We start from the raw sequence: 18,357 nt of genomic DNA on the forward strand, positions 1-18,357 counted from the left end.
ATAGGGTCCTAAAGAGTCAGACACTATTGAGTGACTAACATTTGTATGAGGAAGGTTTAATATTTATATGCAAGAATTTTCACCACAAAAAGTACCTAACTTTGCATATATTTGCATATTCTAATTTTAACAAAAGATTAGGGAAAAAAAGCAGTGCTCTGTGGCATCTGCCCCACACCTTGTTGGGAGGGGCCAGACCAAGATGGAGCCTTGGATTATGAGAGAAGCCATCCCCTCATGCTAGACTGAGCAACTGAATGCAAGCCCAGAGTGCCGGCACTTATTTGGATGAATAGATGGAGGCATGCCGAGATGACTGAATTTGAATCTGTCTTTAGAGCACTGAGGATTCATTTACTTCCAGCACAGAGTCCTTCACAGAAGTACCTTGGCTCATGGGTTCCATATATTCTGTGTAGATCATTTCACTGCTTGAATCTCAAGGTCTTCCTAGACTCACCTTTTCAAAGGTCATTAATGCAGATTAATACGCTCTGAACTAGGATTATTTCAGGTAGGTTGTATCTTTCAAGAGGTGAGCTGAGTGGTGTGGAGGCTGAATGAAAAAAAGTATCTTAACCGTGTTTTTAGTCTTTATTCCTTCTCGGCTTAAGCACAGAGTCTATATTTTTATTCCTGATCCAGGGGAAGTATGTTGGAAAGGGGTTGGAAGCACAGTCGCACAGATTCCCCTCTGGAATGAAAATTCTGGGAGTGGTTTTCATTTGGCAGGCAGAGGTCTGTTGGCTTCTGATTGAAGCAAACACAAGTGATGTGGCCATGGGGTCTGGTTGCATCACTCTATGTGCCGGGTTCTTGCCCAAAATGACGTAAGCTGATTGTGAGCAGTAAAGTTAGCTCATCTTCTAGGCCTCTGTTGACAGAGGTTGGTGGGAACATCCTAGAAAATATTTAGGCGTGCCTGAAATAGATTTTTGCTTTGAAAAATCTCTTTTCTAGTTTCAAAAATGTATGAATAACTAATAAATATTTAAATCCTTATGTGCCTTGTAGAACTCCTTAACACCTTATGAAATTGGTTATCTAATTTTAGACACTGCTAATTTTAGAGAAAGAATTCCTCTTTGATATCAGTGTAAATGACCAGAGGGTCAGGTATACCATTCTACTTTGACCTCAGTCAGAACCCCAAGCCTGCCTGTGACAAGAGGTCAATAAAGAGTAAGTTCCCAGAATCCTTAGTAAACCTTGTAGCCTTCTTCTAGGAAAGGAACAGAAAAATGGATCATTGCTATGGACTCGTTCCAATCTAAATAATTTATGATATTATTCATCTTTCAAGGCCGTTTGCTTGTTTTTCCTTTCTGTAGTGAGAAATACGTAAAATTTTCTTGTTGGCAACTTTTAATTGTAATGGTAATACTCATCAGGCTACTGGTTGTCTTTTTGAGTGCTTTCTGTAGCTGTTTCTTTGACGTGTATTTTATTTTGTTTTGTTTTAATGTTTATTTATTTATTTGACTGTGCTGGGTCTTAGTTGCGCATTGGGAACTCTTAATTGTCACATGTGGGATCTAGATCTCCAAGCAGGGAATCAGACCTGGGCCCCTGACGTTGGGAGCACAGAGTCTTAGCCACTGGACCGCCAGAGAAGTCCCTTTACCAGTGTTATATGCAAGAGCTCAAATACAATCTGTCTGATCACAAATTTCAAGCAAGGTTATCAGTAGGTTTTGCATTTTAATGCAAGAAGGTCATAAATGGGGGGGAAAGGTTGGGTGGTTGATATTGGTGGGGTGTGGAGGGCCTAGTTCCATGGGAAAATACAGAATCCCTTATGCAAACATGTAACAGGAACCCAGTTACAATTTACACATTTAATAACCTCTGTCCCTGCGTATAGGAAATACAATACCAATGCTTATAAACCTGTGTGAAGGAAGTAGTACAAATAAAATCTTCATTTATAAGAGCCATCTTGTCACTTTATAAAAGGCCTACTGAAAAGAGTTTATATAATTTTAACTGAGATACAAATAACCCTTTATATTATCTTAGGCTTTCTGATAATAGATAATGTTGGTGGAATCTCTAAAACACAGAAAACAGCCTAGATTGGATTATTTTTCTTCTTGTCTTTTTGTCAACAAAACTTTCTTTGCAAAGAAAGAAAGACTGAACATCACTTGTAGTCTCTACACCATCCTGTCCTCAAATACAGACATAGCCAATCAAGGTTACCTTCATAAGTGTGACTTATCCTTAGTTTTTCTGAAGAACTTTCTTGTTGTGAGAGTGGCTAACGTCTGAAAGGAATTAGAGGCTTTGGAATCTCCTTCTTGGGAGTTCTCAAACAACACAAGAGAAGCTAAAAGGAAAGTTGACTAGACAAAGTTCCAAAGTTCCAAAGATCATCTTTTGGTCCTGTCTTTATTTTAAAACCTACCTATGTTCTTGTAAGTTAGTGCCTTAAGAGATTTTACTTAAGAATAACCAGATCTTGGCACCATACAAATAATTTCTTCTGGATGTTTATGTCTGTCCTTCCAGACTCTTGAAACAGGCTCTGGTCTCTGAACTGGGTTGTCTGGCACCCTGCCCAGTGGATGACTCTTACTGCTGGCTGCAAAGAACACACTGGAGTTCCGGAACTCCTACCCCTCAGCGGGGCAAATGTAGAAAACAAAAATAATCCAGGTGCTAAAAGATTCTAAATTTAGAAGACTTTTCCCTTCCACATAATAGAGTACAATGTGTTTCTTCTTCCCACACAGCCTGGAGCTGTCCAGAACAACCATGAAAACATATGACCCCCACATCCCATCCCTCCCACTTGCAGCTGTCCAGGCTTGCAAGTGAAATTTGTGTGTGCTGAATTATTTTGCTTGGAGACGCATCACAATCACCTGTTTTAATGTTTGTGGAGGCTGAAAACTGCCAGTTCATTTGAGGGGTATGTGAGTGTAGTCTAATCGGGAGACAGAGACTGGCCAACCTTACCTGGTTCTTCTGGATGAATTCGAGAAGGCTCTCTTCCAGGTGACAGAAGGTGACTCAGCCAGGTAACCCATCTTCATTCCTCACTCAGCAGACTTGTACATGGTGGGTTTTTCCAGAGCTACCAAGAAACATAAGTTTGGGGGTTATCTAGGAGTTGTTTGAGCAGTCAAACAATGAGAATACCTTTCTAGCAGAACATCCATTAATTTTTAATTTTTAAGTTGGGAGTGGCACTGGAGATTGTCTAGATCAGGGTTTAGAAAATGAAATTTCCATGATAAACCAATGGAGCATGGGAAAGAAAATACTAGAACTCCTATTCACCTTTTTATATCCCCAAAATAAGTAAAATTAAGTTTTACTACTATATATAAATTTATATCTTCACCCTCCCCTGTTGTTCAAATCAGGAGACCCTATATTCTGAGGGAGGAGTAAGTTTCCCTCAACATATAAGTGTTGTCTGGCCCCTCACTTGTCTATAGTATGTTGCATTGTATTGGTATGTGTCCAGTTAATTTGCAGAATATTCTTAGTTTCAATTAAACTACCTTTCAACAATAACAACCCGCCCCCCACCATCGCCAAAAAAAAGGCGGATAGCTTAAAAAGATTCTGACAAAGTGTGAATTAAAGATATCACTAATTGTGAAAGCAAACACAGGGGAACAATATGAAGATGGAGGAGCTGACACTTCATTCCTGGACACGCTCTTTGATAGCTGCATTGTAAGTTAAAAACAGTAATGGTATGATCCATTCTGATCAGAAACCAGCCCTCAGATTTCAAAACAAATAACTGAAATACAGACTTATAACTACTATCATTAAGAATGAACACTTTCCTGATGAGAAATGAAGGTACCATGATTAGAAAAACATGGAGGATAACCTTTGCAACTTTTTTAAACCAATGTTTAAATTCACCTACTAATCTTTATGAAATTTCATAAAACTAAATGGTGGTTTGAACTTCTCTCGACAAGTCTTTTACTTGTACCCAAAGGTAGAAAAGCAACATATCTTTAGGAAACACTGGTTCTTCCTCTTAATACAAGACCAGATAAGATATGTTGAAAACAATCAGATGAATTTCCTTTTCAGAAAATACTGCTGAAAGTATTAGTGAAGATATTGCTAAAGAAGCAAATACTGTATTAGAACACGTTACGGGTAGCAAAAGACTTGTTCTACATTGGTAAGATGTTAGATCTAACCTGTTGTATTTGTTCATTTCTCTTTAACTGATGACATATATATACTAAGTGCCTCTATTTGGTGAGCCACCACTGCTAAGTCGCTTCAGTCGTGTCCGACTCCGTGTGACCCCATAGATGGCAGCCCACCAGGCTCCCCCATCCCTGGGATTCTCCAGGCAAGAACACTGGAGTGGGTTGCCATTTCCTTCTCCAATACATGAAAGTGAAAAGTGAAAGTGAAGTCGCTCAGTCGTGTCCGACTCTTAGTGACCCCATGGACTGCAGCCCACCAGGCTCCTCTGTCCATGGGATTTTCCAGGCAAGAGAACTGGAGTGGGGTGCCATCGCCTTCTCCATTGCCACCACTATATGAGCTTTATTCATAATCTTAATGAAAATGTTTTATGGAAAAAACTGAGTAGCATATCCTCTTAAGCAGCAGCTGTTGCTTAGAGAAGGATGGCAGGGTAAGGTTACAAGAGATAAATTCATTCACTGCATCATTCATAAGTAAGCAGCCAAGTTGTTGAAGCCAGAGGAACACAGAATGCTGCAGGATGCTACTTTGTAGTTAACTTTATAAAAATAAAAAGCCTTAATATACAGATAGCGGAAGCTGTACAATATTTTGTACAAGGTTAAGAAGCGGCCATGAAAGTTCTGTACCTCACAAGGGTTTGCCGGTTATCTTGTGTTGTTGTCAAACTTACAGATAAGTTATATTCATTTTTCTTTCATAAAAAGGAAATGGCTTTGTATTTTGTAACCACTTCTGTGATAATAGGCAACTTGGACAGTATGCTACCTACAGTCATGAAAAAACAGTTAATTTGTCCTTTCAAAATAAAGATGTCATTTTAAGACTAAGTAAGAAAATAGCTGAATTTGAAAGAAACTCTTATAGAGAAAACATTGTGAAAACAGTGTTTGGAAGTGTTTATGTTGTTATGTGATTTTATTGCTTAAAATTATGACAGCCATTAAAACCCATCTTTGTAAAATAAATTGAAGTTAAAACTAGACCTTCAAAGTATCACAGATAATAAAATCTAGATTTTTAAACACAAAGTATATTCAGTCATACTGCCCTTGACAAAATGATGATTGTTTAGTAAGATGAAAAAAGTTTTTACTCTTAAATATAAAGAAAATATTCTTTATTTCATATTTACCTTGTACATTCGTCATTTTGATGTTTGTTTTATAATGTACCTAATACAATACATGTGTGCATACCTAATACATGAGCATGGTGTGCATGTTCAAAGGCTTTTTAGTGTTGGAATTCAGGATTCAGTAATTTTGGAAACTATTGCTAGGCTAAAGATTTGTAAAACTTTTGGGGGCAATAACAGTCACAGTCTTTGAAACAATAAAAGATATGCACCCTCTTCTCAGAAATATTATACACATATTCTGCCAAATAACATTTTGCCCAGAATCTTAGGGCAGTCACATGCCTACTGATTGGACTCCATTCGATCCCCAGGATGAGGACATGAATGACCTATGGAGTTATGCAGCTTACCCACAGTCATCCAGGGACATGATCTGGTCTTTCAACCGAGACTTCCTGAGCATATGTCATTGTAGGTTTTGGTCTGCTGAGGATGCAGACATGGGGATGGAACTCTAGTTGGGCTCCCAAGAAATTCACAAGCTCCCTGGCAAATCCAACGTGCAACAAATAATCACGATACAATTGATGTCTAGGAGAAACTTGTTTGCTGCTAAGTCACTTCAGTCGTGTCCGACTCTGTGCGACCCCATAGATGGCAGCCCACCAGGCTCCCCCGTCCCTGGGATTCTCCAGGCAAGAACACTGGAGTGGGTTGCCATTTCCTTCTCCAATGCATGAAAGTGAAGAGTGAAAGTGAAGTCGCTCAGTCGTGTCCGAGTCTTAGCGACCCCATGGACTGTGGCCCACCAGGCTCCTCCATCCGTGGGATTTTCCAGGCTAGAGTACTGGAGTGGGGTACCGTTGCCTTCTCCGAGAAACTTGTTTATTTGGCCTTAAATAACACTAACTGAGGGCGTTGTGTTACACTCCATAGGAAATGCAGAGATGGGCAAGACAACCCTTGTAGAAAATCAGGTCCCAATTACTTGCTCAGCTTCCAGGGCTTTTTCTAATGCACCTTTTATATTGCTCAACCCAGTGATGCTACTCATTGGGGTTTTGCAGCTTCGTGCACTAAATGACGATGTACAAGTAGAGAGGTGAGGCAGCGGGGTCATGTTCCTTCCTATTTCTAAGCAACCAAAAGCTCTCTTTTCGAGCTTATGTGCACTAAAATGCATGCCTTTGTGCAATAGAGAAATGAACTCTTAAATAAATTGGAAAATGGAAGAAAACAGGGAGTAATAAATGAGGTATGGAATTTTATAAGCTTCATGATCTCCTTCCCCAAAGGCCGGAATCTATGTAATAAGGTAGTAGAACAAATTCCTGCCGAGTCTGAATTTATTCCTATAAAAAAGGGAATGATAGGAATAAAGTAAGTGTAAATTTTTTTTTCTGCCTAGGTCATTAGTTAGTATATTCTTGAAGGTGATATAGAGTTTTTTCCTACAAATGTTGTGCTCTGTGTAGGGACTAAAAATAAACAGAGCAGCGCAGGGAAATCGGCAAGCATTATTGATCGCTGTCAGAGCCATTTCCACTTTAATGTTTGCAAAAGGCACAACCTGGCGTTGCAAACCTATTTATAGGGAGCAGTTCGTTCATTGGTCTATATGGGTGATAAAAACAAGGTGAACTGTCAGGTAAATTTTGGTTTATATTAGGAAATAGAACTAGAAGGGATCTCCTTCAGAATTAGTGAAGAGGGCTCCTCCCCTGTGTTCCTGTAGAACAAAGGAAAGACCTGTGGAGTCTGGCATCTGGGGCTCCCAACCTGAGTGCTACCTCTGGTTGGACTTTGCTCCATTGGCTGCACCCAGGCTCTCTCAGCTGCAGCCTGCCACCTCCCGTCCTGGGAGCAGGGGCTAAAAACAAAGAGGGTGCCTCCCAGACCCCTCCTGCCCTTCAGTCCTTCTAGCAAGCCCTATTCCCCATTGGTGTATGTGCTTGTGTGCACATGTGTATGTACATGCGTGTGTGCATACCTGTGTATGAATGGAATGTTTTGTGGGATCTTCTTTTGACATTTGGTTCTCCATTCATTTTTTGGTGAATTTTTGTAATTTTTTTCTTTCCACTCATTTCTTACCAGAGTCATTTAGTCCTCAAATACTCCTGAAACCCTTATTTTTCTAATTTTCTTCCCACCCTACTCACCAGTGAAGAAGGTAATGGCACCCCACTCCAGTACTCTTGCCTGAGAATCCCATGGACGGAGGAGCCTGGTGGGCCTCAGTCCGTGGGGTCGCTAGGAGTCTGACACGACTGAGCGACTTCACTTTCACTCTTCACTTTCATGCATTGGAGAAGGAAATGGCAACCTACTCCAGTGTTCTTGCCTGGAGAATCCCAGGGACGGGGGAGCCTGGTGGGCTGCCGTCTATGGGGCTGCACAGAGTCGGACACGACTGAAGCAACTTAGCAGCAGCTACTCACCAGGCTTCCACCCTTGGGCTTCTTCTTTTTTTCTTTTACAAGTGTCAGTTCAATTCAATAAGCGTTAAGTGAGTGCTGGTCACAGCTTCAAGATTTGAGGCTAAAGAGACAAGGTAGAATCTTTGTCCTCAAGCTGCTCAGTCCGGGGGACTTGTGGTCTGTGCTCTGCCTTCTTCTCTCTACTCTAGTTATTGATCGCTCCCTCTAGGCAGAGTTTCTTGCCAGCGTACTCTACTGTAGTAATAGCTAAGCGTTGGTTCAGTAGAAATGAATTCTATCTTAAACCCCCAGTGACATCTGATTTGTGAAAAGAACTGCTTGTAGCAGGCTCACCCACTTTGAAATGTCATTTAAGAAGGGCTTGAATTCTGTGTGTTAAAAATGCCAAAGGGATGCTAATGAGCCTGACCACCTTCTACCCCTCTGCAGTGATGTTATTTCACTTGAGGGCATGGCTGTCCAGGCTCTGGGAAATGGCCTGTTGACTGTTTTCACTCTGCTGTGGTGGTTTTGGTGCTAGCACAGCACTGGAATGCTAAAATAACTAACCATTTCTAAAATGGTACCAAAAACAGACAAGCAAACCAACTCTGATGCTGGGAAAGATTGAAGACAGGAGGAGAAGGGGACGACAAAGAATGAGATGGTTGGACGGCATCATTGACTCAATGGACATGAGTTTGAGCAAACTCTGGGAGATTGTGAAGAACAGGGAAGCCTGGTGTGCTGAAGTCCATGGGGTGGCAAAGAGTCAGACACGACTGAGTGAAAGACCAACTCTGACTATGCATGGTAACAGTTCACTTCAGTTTGGGGCTGGTAAAATTGCTTTCCATCATCTCTGTGTCCATCTCTTCCCTTTAGATCTTTTCTAAGTTCCTCTGTTCATCCAAATACAACATCAGTTTATTTTCAATGAAAAGGGCACCAAGAATAGGGACAGGCAGTTCATCTTCCAGAGTCACAAAACTATGCCAGTTGTATGTAGGCCAGACTTCAAACAAGCAATAGGGACAGAACTTGAAAACTAACAAACATCTTAAATATAACCCTCATCTCTATTCCTCAGTCTTTCTGATAATCACCAGACAAACGGTTATCAGGGCTGAGATAATGTGAACTCTTTACCCTTCAGGGCCTTGCTGTATGGATGGAATTCTTAACTGGTTTCATCACTCGTGACAGGGTTAATATCTTTCTTGTGTCTGGGTATTGTTGGTTTCCCAGATTCATTCTTGAAATCCTTTTGCACCATGTCACTCCTCAGTAAGTCTACTCAATTCATCCTTTGTCTTTCTCTGTTTCTCATGCCATACCCTCTGGAATATGTCACTATGCGTGGTGTCCATTCTGTCATGGCTCTGAGTGGCATGCCTCCAAATGATTACAGCTGTCTTCCTAGAACCGTATATAGAGTAATTCATTCTTGCCTCTTTCAAAGAGCAGTGATGCTTTGAAGCCACTGGCATTGCCAACTCCAAATTATTCCTCATTTTCCTTCATGTTATATCACTGCCCAGCATTCCAGACTAATAAAAGTTGCTGGGATCAAATTTACCATGATTTCCTTGCATGTTATAAGCACCCTGATCACTGGTTGTTGCATAGCAAATGGACCGTACATGGGCGAAAATGGAAGCAAGGCAACCAATTGGGAGGTTTCTGCAGTAATTCAGGGAGATCTATCAATGGCTTGAATTAGGTAACAGTACTGAGGCTGGAATTGGAGAAGGAAATGGCAACCCACGCCAGAGTTCTTGCCTGGAGAATCCCAGAGACAGAGGAGCCTAGTGGGCTGCCATCTATGGGGTCGCACAGAGTCAGGCACGACTGAAGTGACTCAGTAGCAGCAGCAGCAGCGGCGGCAGTCAGGCTGGAGAGAAGTGTGGAATTTCAAGGCGGCAGAACAAACGGGATTTGAAAGTGAACTGAAAATGTGGCATGAGGAATGGAATGAGGAAGCATGACTCCTCCTAAGTTTTGGGGAGAAGGAGGTTAATAAGGGAGGTGTGCTGAAGGGGAGGGGAATAGAGATAGCACAAATAAAGTTGGTTAAATGATGTTAAGGATCTCTTTCAATTCACTAGTGAGAATTTGACTTAAGATCATTAATATTGAAATATATGTATTAGTCTTTTGAAATCTATAAAATTGAGAATGACTCTAAGGCATTGTTATTATTTTGCTTTGGTTTCATAATATGGGTACCATGGAGTGGGCTGATTTCTATGCGGTGTGGGGCATTAGTGATGGGTAAGTTCTTTGACTAGATCTGATAGACAGAGTGCCTGATGAACTATGGAAGGAGATTCGTGACACTGTACAGGAGACAGGGATCAAGGCCATCCCCAAGAAAAAGAAATGCAAAAAAGCAAAACAGCCGTCTGAGGAGGCCTTACAAATAGCTGTGAAAAGAAGACATGCGAAAGGCAAAGGAGAAAAGGAAAGGCATACCCATTTGAATGAAGAGTTCCAAAGAATAGCAAGGAGAGATAAGAAAGCCTTCCTCAGTGATCAGTGCAAAGAAATAGAGGAAAACAATAGAATGGGAAAGAATAGAGATCTCTTCAAGAAATTTGGAGATACCAAGGGAACATTTCATGCAAAGATGGTCTCAATAAAGGACAGAAATGGTATGGACCTAACAGAAGCAGAAGATATTAAGAAGAGGTGGCAAGAATACACAGAAGAACTGTACAAAAGGGATCTTCACGACCCAGATAATCACGATGGTGTGATCACTCACCTAGAGCCAGACATCCTGGAATGTGAAGTCAAGTGGGCCTTAGGAAGGAAGCATCACTACGAACAAAGCTAGTGGAAGTGATGGAATTCCAGTGGAGCTATTTCAAATCCTGAAAGATGATGCTGTGAAAGTGCTGCACTCAATATGCCAGCTAATTTGGAAAACTCAGCAGTGGCCACAGGATTGGAAAAGGTCGGTTTTCATCCCAATCCTAAAGAAAGGCAATGCCAAAGAATGCTCAAACTACCACACAATTGCACTCATCTCACACGCTAGTAAAGTAATGCTCAAAATTCTCCAAGCCAGGCTTCAGCAGTACGTGAACCATGAACTTCCATATGTTCAAGCTGGTTTTAGAAAAGGCAGAGGAACCAGAGATCAAATTACCAACATCTGCTGGATCATGGAAAAAGCAAGAGAGTTCCAGAAAAACATCTATTTCTGCTTTATTGACTATGCCAAAGCCTTTGACTGTGTGGATCACAATAAACTGTGGAAAATTCTGAAAGAGATGGAAATACCATACCACCTGACCTGCCTCTTGAGAAACCTGTATGCAGGTCAGGAAGCAACAGTTAGAACTGGACATGGAACAACAGACTGATTCCAAATAGGAAAAGGAGTACGTCAAGGCTGTATATTGTCACCCTGCTTATTTAACTTCTATGCAGAGTACATCATGAGAAACGCTGGGCTGAAGAAAGCACAAGCTGGAATCAAGATTGCTGGGAGAAATATCAATAACCTCAGATATGCAGATGACACCACCGTTATGGCAGAAAGTGAAGAACTAAAGAGCCTCTTGATGAAAGTGAAAGAGGAGAGTGAAAAAGTTGGCTTAAAGCTCAACATTCAGAAAACTAAGATCATGGCATCTGGTCCCGTCACTTCATGGCAAATAGATGGGGAAACAGTGGAAACAGTGGCTGACTTTAAATTTTTGAGCTCCAAAGTCACTGTAGATGGTGATTGCAGCCATGAAATTAAAAGACGCTTGCTCCTTGGAAGGAAAGTTATGACCTACCTAGACAGCATATTAAAAAGCAGAGACATTACTTCATCAACAAAGGTCCGCCTAGTCAAGGCTATGGTTTTTCCAGTAGTCATGTATGGATATGAGAGTTGGACTATAAAGAAAGCTTAGCACCGAAGAATTGATGCTTTTGAACTGTGGTGTTGGAGAAGACTCTTGAGAGTCCCTTGGACTGCCTGGAGATCCAACCAGTCCATCCTAAAGGAGATCAGTCCTGGGTGTTCATTGGAAGGACTGATGTTGAAGCTGAAACTCCAATACTTTGGCCACCTGATGCGAAGAGCTGACTCATTTGAAAAGACCCTGATGCTGGGAAAGATTGAGGGCAGGAGAAGAAGGGGATGACAGAGGATGAGATGGTTGGATGGCATCACCAACTCAATGGACATGAGTTTGGGTAAACTGTGGGAGTTGGTGATGGACAGGGAGGCCTGGCGTGTTGCAGTTCATGGGGTCGCAAAGAGTCGGACATGACTGAGCGACTGAACTGAACTGAAGTTCTTTGAGGGTGAGAGCAGGGCCTTATTTATTGTGTCTTCAGCACTAGGAATCTTAACAATCATAGGGACTTCTCTTCCACTGCAGGGGGCATGGGTTCAGTCCCTTGCCAGGGAACTAAGATCCTGCATGCCACATAGTGTGGCCAAAAAAAAAAGTACAGCTTTTACTTAACAGTCTTACAATCATAGGTATTGGAGGTCTGTCGAAATAAATAAATTACATTGTATATTCGATTTACAGAGAACTTGACCATCTAAACAAATCACATGTCTTGAAAATACATCTCCTTGAGGGGAAGTAATGCCCCCCGAAGCAGCCAGGGACCAGAGGACCAGGGGCTGAATCAGCAGGGTGTCATTACTGCAAAAAGACTGACTGGACAGATGCTGTAATGGGGTATATTTAGGCCTGGAATAGAATAGTGAGGGCCAAATCTGAAAGTCGGTGACAGAGTAGCTTGTAAGAACAAGGATTAGAGTTTGGAGCTGGGAGGCCCAGCATGTAGGTCAAGTCATCCAGGACTTTGCCCTGTAAATAGCCTCCCTGTCCCCAAGGTGCCGGCTGTCCAGGAGGTTGTTGTGCTGGGCTGGCTGATTCTAATGGGCTCACTGAAAACTGGTCTGGACATAATTGCCATGAAGATGGGGATTGTATAAGGTGGGGGGGAGGGGAATGTCTGCTGTCTGGAAAAGAGGAAGAAAATGAACCCATTTTCTGCATCATGTATATTAGATAAAAATTCCTTATCCCCATTGGCAATATTCTGTTTGCCCCAACTGAGGCCTACAGCTCACAGACCTGCCAGTATTATAGGATCAATATAAAAATTCCTGTTGGTTTGCTGACTTGGAAAGCAATGATACGGCAAATTCAATATGCTAGTTCTCCTTAAAAGAGGGTCTCTGAGAGAGGACTTTCTGGGGCCCTCTCCAGTTTTCAGTTCCTCCTGATGTCTGGTGGCATGTGGTAATGTTTCTTCCAGTTCTTAGTCTTTTCACTTCAGTCCATCACTTTGGGGCCTCTTTAGGTAACATCCACAAATATTTTGGAGCTTGTTCTTTTAACCACGAATCTTTATAACATTTCAGCTTGTTTTGGCATGGTCTGGGGATTGGCACAGAGGGAATGGTGCAGGGGAACAAGTGAGACTGTTGTTTAAAAAAAATGGCTTTTCTCAGCTTGATAGCCAGGGAAATACCCATTTGTTGTCCTCCTGGCATAGATTTTAAAGTATTAATGAGGCTGCCTTTTCTCCACCCTGTTCTTCACTTTTCTGCACCCCAGCTTCCCACCTGTCCTCCCCACTGTGAGAAAATACGTTTTGCTGGAGCCATTTCCACCTGATGGCTTCCAGGAGTGGCCCCAGCCATGGGATGCTGAATGTTTGCACTGGGTTCGCAGAGCGCCAAGTTGAGGAACAAGCGTGTTTGTATGAGGCCACATGCCCTTCTAGTGTGGCTGCTCTGGTTTTGCCCATGACCCAAGCTGAAGTACGTTCTCCAGGTTGAGGAAGGCCAAGGAGTGGCTTGAAAAAAGAGCAGGAACTTTGTGCTTTATTCTTCGCTATGAGAGCCGAGTTCTGCTCCACTGTCCGTCAGTACTTTCTGCTTTCTGATCCGCAGGTGTAGCCAGACCGGGCTGATCCCTGGTTACCCAGCTCACTGGCTGCCACATGGGCCACTTAGAAGCTGCAATTAATACTTTTGCACTTCCATGCTCCCTCCCTCTCTTGCACATGACATTTTCTAACTTCTTTTGGGACCTACACAAAATAGAAGAATAACCCACCAACACCGAAGATTTCCCATGTTGTGAGATATATTATTATTTCCTGCCATTCAAGAGATTGTTTTATAATGCCAGCCAGGAGAATTTTTAGGAATAGGCTAACAGTCTTTTTTCTCTTAGCATTTCCTCATTTGTTCTTAGATTGCCAGCAGCCTTGAATGGGTTTCTGTAATAAAAGTTCTTCAGTATTTTCTTTGTAGTGATAAACAAACAATCAGCCAATTATTTATTTTCTAAAGTCACTGGCAGTGTTTCTTTGCTATATTGATACCAGGGTACAAATGGTTAATTCCCCGACAATGGGAGCAGTAAAGCCTAGGCTGGTCAGATATAAGTGGACACAGAATGATCGCTTATCTCACAAATGTTCTTCAGAGAGAGAGTTCTGAAAAAAATGATCATCTTAGCAAAAAATAAGGTATTCAGTCATCTTGGCTAAGCTGGCCAGAAGAATAAACTGAATAGGTTATTCTATCATTTCTATTAGAAAGAGAATCCGAACTCACAGGAAAGGCTTCCCGGAGTCCCCTGACCCTTCCACTTCGGGGTACCAGTGATGGTGAGAAAGAGTAAGCCTGTCAATCAGGGCAGAGGGCTTCCTCTTCCTACTCCGGTCCCCACACTTGCAAAGAGAAGAGTGTTTCTCGAGAAGGTTCTTGAGATAGAGCACCAAGCATATACATTGGTAAAGAACAATCCTGTGAAAGGCTGGCTGCTCTGGTTGAACATTATTCGTATATGTACCAATGCTTTTTCACCACTGACAAAGAAAGGGAGATGAGAATTTGTTTTACAGTGCCCATGTATACACTCCAGCATGTTTGTGAGGCAGGGGAGGAAATTCTTTAGTAGTATTTTCTCATTACTAATTCTAGTTCTTGGGTCTTGGTCCACAAAACTTCAGTTTTTAAAGCCGTTGATGGAAAAATATTAGCCCTTGTGACTGAGAGGGGCTGAGATTTTCAGATCTTGGAATTTTTTCTTGCTTCTAATACTGATCAGATCCAAAAGAGAAATAAGAAGGGCAGATGTCTCTATGCCAAGTGAAGGGCTTGCCATATTGTTTTCTCATTGCTGCTCTTTCCTTGCTTCTTCTGCTTCACCAATTCAAACCCTAAGCCATGCCTCCACCAGGAAGTCTCCTCTGCCTGGCTTTCCCAGCATTCACATTATGCGTTGTTTCTCTCTGTCTTAACCTACTGCTGCAGTCTACTATATTAGCTGCTCAAGAACTAAAACAATGACATATCCAGTAACCACTTATTAAACTGTTTAATAATTATTGAAATGAACCTCTAGTCTCTGAATTGACCCTCTAACAACAGTAGTCGGTCTTCACTTTATATTGCAAGTCAGCCAAGGAATGATTATAAGTATTAATACTTCATGTGATCAAAATTATCATCATCTGCACAAATAATTAAAAATAAACTCAATAAATTCAGTTACAGAAGGGTAGCAAACTGGTTCAAAATTAGGAAAGGAGTATGACAAAGCTGTATGTTGTCGTTCTGCTTATTTAACTCATATGCAGAGTACATCATGGAAAATGTTGGGCTGGGTGAAGCACAAGCTGGAATCAAGAATGCCAGGAGAAATATCAATAACCTCAGAAATGCAGATGACACCACCCTAATGACAGAAAGCAAAGAGGCACTAAAGAGCCTCTTGATGAAGGTGAAAGAGGAGAGTGAAAAAGCTGGCTTAAAACTCAATATTCCAAAAACTAAGATCATGGCATCTGGTCCCATCACTTCATGGCAAATAGATGGGGGGAAAATGGAAACAGTGACAGACTTTATTTTCTTGGGCTCCAAAATCACTGTGGATGGTGACTGCAGCCACAAAATTAAAAGAGGCTCACTCCTTGGAAGAAAAGCTATAACAAACCTATACAGTGCATTAAAAAGCAGAAAAATCATTTTTCTGACAAAGGTCCATATAGTCAAAGCTATGAGTTTTCCAGTAGTCATGCACAGATGTGAGAGTTGGACCATAAAGAAGGCTGAGCACCAAAAAAAATGATGCTTTTGAATTGTGGTGCTGGAGAAGACTCTTGAGAATCCCTTGGATAGCATGGAGATCAAACCAGTCAATCCCAAAGGAAATCATCCCTGAATGTTCATTGGAAGGACTGATGCTGAAGCTCCAATACTTCGGCCACCTGATGTGAAGTACCGACTCATTGAAAAAGCCCCTGATGCTGGGAAAGATTGAGGGCAGGAGGAGAAGGGGACAACAGAGGATGAGATGATTGGATGGCATCCCTGACTCAATGGACATGAGTTTGAGCAGACTCTGGGAGATAATCAAGGATAGGGAAGCCTGGCGTGCTGCAGTCCATGGGGTCGTGGAGTCGGATACGACTGAGCAACTGGACAGTAACAACAGATGGGTATAAATTGAAAAGTAAACATTTCTCTTTCTCCTACCCTCATTTTTCACTCTCCAAATATAACCAATGCTAACAGTTTTTATGTATCCTACTAGAGGGTTGTGTATGAATGCAGATATAGCAGGGAGTCCATTATACAGACTCTTCTGCACCCTGACTTTTAAATAACATGAGTAATTTATCCTAGAGGTCTTCCTGTCTCCTCACACTATTTTTTCTTACTGACTATAATATCCTATTGTGTAAATGATCAGTTATTGATTTAAGCAGTTCCCTGTTGATGAGCATTTAGATGATTTTCATCTTATCAGTAATGACAGTGCTGCAATGAAGTTTTCCCTGTATTCGTAACTGGTGTTTCTTGCTAACACCACTCCCCAAGGAGATTGAAGATCCTGGATCCATACCCCACTGGAGAGGGACAAGTGCTCCACCCCCTCTTGAAGCCTGCCACCAGGATGCCCTCTTCTCCCTTTCCTGCTCATTTTAATTTTTCACTCACCTCTTCATAACTAGCTTCTCAGCCACAATCAATCCACTTAAATGCCTTATAGAAAAGGCAGTAACTTAAGTACATGAAGTTGTCGTGTGTGATAGAATAGGGTGCATTGGGATTCATGGAGAAATGGAGAGCCCCAAGGCCTCAAGACATGGAAATTCCAGAAGAATTTTAAATAATCGTGGTTTTCAGGCTCTAGGACGCTAGCTGATGATAACCGATTTGAACAAACGTGCACTTACAGGACCCTTTCTGCTAAGTAGTTCCTTGGCCTGGACTGTCTGCAGTCTCAATCTTCTCCATCCTTCAGGGGCCCAGCTTAAATTCCACTTTCCCAGAGTGTTTCACATCACCCTTGCTGCCTTAGCACTGTGTTTTAGCCTCTGCTTATAGCACATCACACTCTGCCTTCCATGGAAGGTTTTGAATAGCTGATGTTGGCCATCCAAGAGCCTGGGTCTTTGAGTTTCTCATTCTGTCTGCCTTCAGCATTTATTTCCATCTAGTGAATTCCTAACAGATGTTCTTACTAGGAGAAGGACAGAGAAGAAATAAAGACTAGTTTTGGAGACAGTACATTATGTTCAGGGCATGCAGAAGAAAACCAAACAAAATCCTTTGAATATCATGGGCATAAATATTTTTTGGCCAAAAAAATTCTGTACAAGGAATCTATATCACTAAATTAGGGAAGTCTGTCTTCTGTGTGTTATGTCTGGTTGGAATAATAAGGTTAATTTTCTTTATCATAGAAAACACAGACACAGGGCAGGCTTGAATTCTCAGTCTGAAATAACTTTTAACTCGAGTGGTTATAAAAGCGGTGGCATCCAGGCAGTTAGAACATTAGGTGAAGCAAGGTAGGAGCACAGGCAGCGCCCTGCACAGTCACCAGCACTTTCATGTCCGAGTGTCAGACGCTTTCGCATGAAGTACAGGCTTGGGAACACCCTAAATGAGTAACCCTAGACGTGGGGACATGCTGATACGTTGACTTTATTGATTTATGTATTAGAGCTTTATTTATGTGTCCAAGAGTGACTGAGTGCCTGGTTTCTGAGAACCCCCAGATCCAGTTTGGGAGAAGGCCTCCAGATCCTAATGTAAGTAGGAAGTTCATCAGCAGTTTTAAAGGCTGCCTTTCTTAATCATTGAACATTTTCTACTGAGATTTTATATTCAAGTTGCATTTTTTGAGGCATAATTTCCATACAGCAAAATTCACTTTTTAGTGTATACAACTATGCATGTTTAACAAATACATATAGTCGTATAACACCATAATCAAGATATGGAATGGTACTATCATCTCCCCAAATTCTCTCAAGTCTTTTTTTTGTGACTACTTTTGGTAGTTGAGATTTTATTTCTCATGCCCTTTTATAGTCAACTCTTGCTTTTATTCCCAGCCCCTGGCCACTGGTGACCTGTTTCCTGACCCTATAGTTTGACTTTTTCCAGGATGTTACATCCATGGAATCAGGTGATATGTAGCCTTTTGAGTCTGATTTCTCTCATGCAGCAAAATATATCAAGATCCATTCATGCTGTTGTGTGGATCAGCAGTTATTCCCTTCTGTTGCTGAGTAGTGCTCTGATGTATGGATATACTGCAGTTTATCTCTTCACCAGTTGAGGGCCATTGGGGTTGCTTCCAGAGTTTAGTCATTGTGAGT

General features: G+C 41.7%; 1 protein-coding gene across 1 annotated transcript in view; it reads left to right on the forward strand.

The window, feature by feature from the left end:
• Positions 1-18,357, forward strand: part of MARCHF3 (membrane associated ring-CH-type finger 3) — a 156,385-nt gene that overhangs the window by 15,363 nt on the left and 122,665 nt on the right. The gene's annotated exons all lie outside the window — the stretch shown is intronic.

Source organism: Bos mutus, chromosome 7 (genome assembly GCF_027580195.1).
Source record: "Bos mutus isolate GX-2022 chromosome 7, NWIPB_WYAK_1.1, whole genome shotgun sequence".
In the NCBI taxonomy this organism is placed as follows: domain Eukaryota; kingdom Metazoa; phylum Chordata; class Mammalia; order Artiodactyla; family Bovidae; genus Bos; species Bos mutus.